Below are 6,995 nucleotides of genomic sequence, written 5' to 3' on the forward strand. Positions count from 1 at the left end.
ACGACAAACCAACTCATAACCACCAATACAACCAAAATTCATCCAAACCTTACTACATCAGTACATAACCTCATGATTTTTCCAACTCATTCAATCACAAATAAGAGCTACTAACTATACTTAAGGTTCATTAACCAATAACCAAGATTCATAACTCAAAATCACTATAAATCCAACCAAACTCTAAACAAACAAGAATCATGCTTCTCATAAACTATTTTAATCAAAACCACTCCTAAATACTCAATGTAAAGCTAGGGTATGAGGTTTTACCTTCCATGGTGAGTAGAAGTAACTAAGAAGCTTGAAATAGCCCTTGAAAGTCCTTACCAGAGCTAAATCTAACCAAAAACATAAGATCAAACAATTTAAAATTCTTGAAAACACTATTCACTCTCTTCTTCAATGATTTATTGAAAAATATTTTGAAGGAATTGGAAGCTTAAACTTCTAGGATATACTTATCTAATCATAGGGAAGCTTACATAATTACCTTGGATTTGATTATGAAGTGAAGCTTGGAGTTTGCAATTTCTTCTTCCTTGAAAATGAAGAAGCCGAGAGCTTTGTTCTTGGGAAACAAAGTCAAATTCTAATTTTTGTGTTTTGATATTTTGATTGGTTGCTTCCCTTTTTGGCTTGGAAAATTTTTAGATTTTTACCATGGTAACTTTTACTTGGCTAATAATCATCCAACAAAATAACCTTACTTGTCATGCTTATGTCATCATGATTGTGTCATCTTTTAACACATGTCTTCTCCTTGTGGTGTGATGACATCATCATCCACTAAACTCTTTGATTAACCCTTAATTACTTGGCTAATGACCGCTTATCTGTTATACGGTTCGCTTAACTTTCGTTCTCGTTTGTCGTTTTAGGGATCATACCCGGGATCTTATTACTTGGGTTCCTCTAAACCTTTCCCAATATTTTATATTCCTTTTATGATCCTCTCTTATAATCCTTGAATTTAAATCATTTTAATCATGTTACCTTATACTCAATTCTTTTGGTATCTGGTGGATTTTCGGGAAAAATCAAAGTGTTCGAATTTGGATTCTGACGATCTTTACATACACTCATATACTTTATGGAGTACTAATAAGATCTCAGAATTTCAATAAAAGAACTCATACACAGTGTGGCATGAAAAGTTTTCTTAATCGGTATAATCAACAAAATCACTATTCACAAGGATTACAAAAAGTCCAAAAATTTTGGGGTTATTACAGTTGCTGACCATGCGAACACATCATTATTTTCTTGCAAAAATTTTATTAACTTCTCTTTGAGGGGCTCCTCCAAAAATACTTCAATAAAAGTTATCTTCTCGGGGTCTTCAGGAGCTAATAGAATCGGGACCAAATATTTCGCCGACTTCCCTCTTTTCTCATCATTCTCACGGATGTCCATATCTTTAATGGGTAGAACTTGCCTCCCCAGCTCCACCTACCCTCATTGAAGATGCATAATAGCTCCTTGCCATCTTCTGGCCCCCCTTTTTCTTCTATTATTCTCATAAGTGTATTTTATATCTACTTGGAACGCTTCATTACAGGCATAAGTTGGTGTTTTGCACGTAAGTTGTTGGTATTTTTGATGTGTTTTTGTGTTTATGCATTTCAGGCATCAGTTAAAGGAAGAAAGAAGCTTTTCAAAGAATTATGCTGAAAAAAAGATCAGAATTAGAATCCTAGACCATTCTCAAGTTGTAGAGAATCTCGTTAGCTTCGTGTGGGCAGTTGAATCGCCTAATTCTGACGAGCATAACTCAAGATACGGCCAAAAGAAGAATTATCAGAATTTTTCCAGAATGTCTGCGCGGCCGCGCCAGAACCAGCGCACCCGCGCCGCTGAAAACACTATTCCAGCGCGGCCGCGCCCTGTAGCAGCGCGCCCGCGCCCTGTTTCTGCCCCAGAATCCTTATTTTATTCAAAATTGAAGATTTTGATAGTCTTGGTCATCCTGGACCCTATATATACCAATAAAAAGACATTTTTAACAACAAGGAGACCTGGGAGAGCAATAAAAAGACCTAGAGAGTACGAGACGGCTACGGAGAAGAAGACTTTTGTTTTTTTAATTTAGGCGATACTTGGATGCTTGCTTTCGATTTATCTTTGAACCCCAGTACTCTTATATTGTTTTATATCATGCTTTCATTGGAACCCATGATGATGATGAGTTCGATTATGAACTAATCGTTATTGTGGGGTTCTAGAGGATTTATTTATGAATTTCTTTAGTTAAATTGTTTCGATACCTTAGTGTGTGGTGATTGTATGATAACCTAGTATTGGTTGTGCTTATTCGTCTTATGTGCGTAGCAAACATACAAGATAGTGTGTTAATCTCTATTAAAGCGACAGTGAATATAGAGGTTTAGAACTTTCCATGTTAGCATAGGTTCATGTGTTATTGTTATGCATGATTCATAAGTAATTTTAACCATCTTACTTTCCCTATGTAATCCCGATAGATAACTTGCGCATTAAACCGTTATATTTTCAATTCTTATAGACATATAAGGACTAAGCATAATTAGTATCTATTCAACTTCTATCTCTTTTGTGGATGCTTGGTAGTAGGGTATTCGTAGAATGAAAGTTGGCGTTTACTAGTTTCGTGTTATATGATTAGTGTCATCACCATTACATGCTAAGATTAAGAACAACAAGGCTATTGAATGAAGTATTTAATGAAGTTAGGATCCCATGTTTGTCATATATATTAATTCAACCATTCTTGTTCTCTTAGTTAAAATTGTTAGTTTAATTCTTAGTTATAAACAATCTCAACTTGTTATTTGTCTTAGCATTGGATAATAACCATATGATTGTTGCATAGGTGCGTATTCTTAAATTAACCAAAGAGTCTCTGTGGGAACGAATTTGATCTAAATCATATACTAATTGCGAACGCGTATACTTGCGTGTATTATTAGCGCTTGTTAACGTCCTAAAAAGTTTTTGGCGCCGCTGCCGGGGACTCGGTGTTGTTAATTGAGACTATTCCTATTCTCTCTAAGGGACAAGGCTAAGAGCTGGTTACACTCTCTACCAACTGGTTCGATTATTACTTGGGAAGATCTTACTCAAAAGTTTATCACTAAATTCTTCCCTATGGCAAAGACAGCTGCAATCAGGAATGCTCTTACTCAATTTGCGCAGCAATCAAGAGAATCTTTATATGAAGCTTGGGAGCGCTACAAGGAGATGTTTAGGAAGTGTCCTCATCATGGAATGCTTGATTGGATGATCATCAATTGTTTTTATAATGGTTTGGGAGCACAATCCAGACCCATGCTCGATGCAGCATCAGGTGGAGCCTTATGGGCTAAGAGCTACGATGAAGCTTATGATCTAATTGAACTGATGGCTGCTAATGAATATCAGTATCCAACCCATAGACTGCCACAGAGAAAGGCAGCATGAATTTTTGAAGTGGATACAATTACGACTATCACTGATCAACTAAAGGCGTTGTCTATGAAGATCGATTCGCTGGCTAACTATGGAGTTCATCAGAGGACGAGTGTTTGTGAGCTTTATGTAGGTTCGTATGCGATGGAGCAATGCGCTATATCTAGTGAATCAGCTCAGTTTATGAGCAACTTTCAGAGATCACAACAACCAGTTCCAAACACGTATCATCTTGACAACTGGAATCATCCTAACTTCAGCTGGAACAACAATCAGAATACGGTACAACAGCCTTATCAGCATGGATCTAATCAATTCAATCATCCTGGTTTTCAGCAACAGTTTGCACCAAGACAACAACTCCTACTTCAACAACAAACTCATGATGCAGGTCAATCTTCGAATGAAAAATTTGAATTGGAGGAGTTGAGGCTTATGTGCAAAAACCAGGCTCTTATATGCCAAAGCCATGTTGTTTCTATCAAGACTCTGGAGAACCAGATAGGAAAAATTGCTAATGCCTTATTGAATCGACTACCAGGAACACTTTCTAGTGATACAGAAGTTCCAAAAAAGAGGGAAGAAGAAGAGCAGGTTAAGGCAATTACATTAAGGCCTGGGAAGGTTGCAAGCCCTGAAAAATCTCAAGTTTCTGGAAAATGATGTTATGGCTGAAGAAGATGTGCAGAAGGAAGCAGAAGTGGAATCAAGGAAGAAAACTGTGGAACACACTCCTCTTGAGGGTAATACAGGGGAGAAGCAGGTCTATCCTCCACCTCTTTTTCCTAAAAGGCTGCATAAGCAGAAGCTGGATAAGCAATTTGTTAAGTTTCTGGAGGTGTTCAAGAAACTTGACAAGTGTTTATGTGATTTGGGAGCTAGCATCAATCTGATGCCCTTGTCTATCTTCAAGAAGCTTGGTCTACCTGATCCGAAGCCGACATATATGTCCTTGCAGTTGGCAAACCGTTCTATTACATATCCACGAGGCATTGTGGAGGATGTCTTGGTCAAGGTGGAAAAACTCATATTCCCTGCTGATTTCATCATTCTAGACTTTGAGGAGGATTAGAAGATTTCCATCATCTTGGGAAGACCATTCTTGGCTACAGGATGAACTATGATCGATGTGTAAAAAGGAGAGCTTACGATGAAGGTTCACGATCAAAAGGTCACTTTTAATGTGTTCAAGGCAATAAAGTTACCCACAGCTAAAGAGGAGTGCTTTAAGGTAGAGTGGGTCGACTCTGTTATGAATTCAAAGCCTAAGTAATTGCCAAAGTCAGATACCTAGAGAGATCCTTAATAGGGGAATCATATATTAAAGAAGAAGATGTAGCAGAGCAACTGCAGGTTTTGAATGCACCTCCGTGGAAGAGGAAGTTGGATATGCCATTTGATTTTCTTGGGTTAGCAGAGCTGAAAATTTCTTAGGAGAGTTTTGAGCCATATATTGAAGAAGCTCCCACACTTGAGCTCAACCTACTACCAGATCACTTGAGTTATGCATTCTTAGGTGCACCCCATGATAAGGGCTTGTGATATATTTTTGATGATGTAGAGGGTAGCCGAACGGATCCTCCAATGCCTACAGAGGGTTCTTCTCATGCGCAACAGGCAGTTGATAGGAATGGGGTTGGTGATGCGCAGTGCAGGTGATTGACTATGCGTATGGAGGCCATGCACGACATTCACTATTATTTTGCTGCAGATTTGACATAGGCTTTGGGCACTATTTTCCGAGCCACTGGTGTTGAGGTTGATTGGCCACCTGATCCTCCACCCGAAGAGGGTGATTCTTTTGACAACTAGGTATGCCTCAAATCCTTATTATTACCTTCAATGGGGACATTGAAAATTTTAAGTTTGGGGGTGATAATGTAAGGATTAGTTTGTGTGTGTCCATATAGTTCATATAGATTCATATAAATTCATGTTGCATGTTTAGTTGTATTTCATTCATATTTTTGCATGATTGCTCATATAGGACATATTTGTTTGTGTTATTGTGTGAGTCCATGTAGTTGCATATGCATGCATATAACATGATCCCTTAGGTTGAGCTATTTCTGATTGATTGGTTGATGTTGATATGAGTGTAGTGATGACGAATAGAGGAATATTTAAGTCTTAATGAATTGATTTGCATGACAGAAACAAATATTTTCACAAAGTCTTATAGGGTTGCTTTTGATCTAGATCATGATCATACTTGTCTGTTGTTGAGATGTAATCACTTGTTTATATTTAGAATTTTTGATATTCTCGTAATGACGCAAAAGCACAGATTTTTAAACTGGAGAAAAGCAGGATTTCATTGCTAGTTGTGAATAAGGCTAGGTGTCAAATGGCTAGTAGCCGACTCATATTTTTATGAGTAGTCTAGGATTGAATGAGATTGAGCAACATGCACTCATTTGGAAATTGTTGAAAAAAAAGAAAAAAAAAGAGAAAAAAAGAAAAAAAGGGTATGTGTTTATGCATAATTGATCAAGAGTGAATACTCGAGTTATTAAGTTCTTAGGGGACTTTGTGCCTAGTGACCTAAGGCTTTTCATAGTCTGGGATCCGCTAACCTAACGCTCGCTACATGGGTATTATTGTATAAGTATTTTGGGACCTCATTCATTGCACAATCAAGTAAGCATCTTTGTTATGTGTTCAATAATAGCATGAATCCTTGTATAACTCTAGTAGAAAGGAGGTGTTGTGAGTCATTATGCATTTAACGTCTATTCTAGTTATAAACTTGTGATTATTTTGATGAAAGATAAGTTATGGTTATTGATCTAGTATCGAGAGTATATCTATTAAGCATCCCACACACGCACATTTCTGCTTTGTGAGTTTGTTTGTGGGACTTATTCGAGCTCTGTTTTGAGTCATTATATTCTTAGAGACATTGGCTTATTCATTTGGTTATGGTTATTCTGAGGGGATCGATTACATTATCATTTAGTTGCATTCATGTAGATGCATTCATGCATTAGGTTTGTTTTATAGATTTGAGTCTGTTTATGCTTGAGGACAAGCATCGATTCAAGTTTGGGGGTATGATAAGTGGATTTTATATCTACTTTGAACGCTTTATTACAGGCTTAAGTTGGTGTTTTGGACTCAAGTTGTTGGTATTTTTGATATGTTTTTGTGTTTGTGCATTTCAGGCATCAGTTAAAGGAAGAAAGAAACTTTTCAAAGAATTATGATGAAAAAGAGATCATATTGGAATCCTAGACCATTATCAAGTTGTATAGAATCTCGTTAGCTTCCCGTGGGCAGTTGAATCGCCTAATTCTGACAAGCAGAACTCAAGATACGGCCTTAGAATTTTTCCAGAATGCCAGCGCGGCCGCGCCAGAACCAGCGCGCCCGCGCCGCTGAAAACACTATTCCAGCGCGCCTGCGCCCTGTTTCTGCCCTAGAATCCTGATTTTAGTCGAAATTGATGATTTTGAGAGTTCTGGTCATCCTAGAGCCTATATATACCAATACAAAGACGTTTTTAACAACAAGGAGACCTGGGAGAGCAATAAGAAGACCTAGAGAGTACGAGACGACTACGGAGAAGA

The 6,995-nt window shown here is 37.6% G+C and overlaps 1 non-coding gene across 1 annotated transcript; it reads right to left on the bottom strand.

Annotated features, from left to right (window-relative positions):
- Positions 1-3,141: 3,141 nt before the first annotated feature.
- Positions 3,142-3,248, bottom strand: LOC141710067 (small nucleolar RNA R71). Its single transcript, XR_012570607.1, has one exon. It is a non-coding gene; the product is annotated as a small nucleolar RNA R71 (small nucleolar RNA).
- Between the last annotated feature and the right edge of the window lie 3,747 nt (positions 3,249-6,995).

This window comes from Apium graveolens, chromosome 2, assembly GCF_009905375.1.
Source record: "Apium graveolens cultivar Ventura chromosome 2, ASM990537v1, whole genome shotgun sequence".
In the NCBI taxonomy this organism is placed as follows: domain Eukaryota; kingdom Viridiplantae; phylum Streptophyta; class Magnoliopsida; order Apiales; family Apiaceae; genus Apium; species Apium graveolens.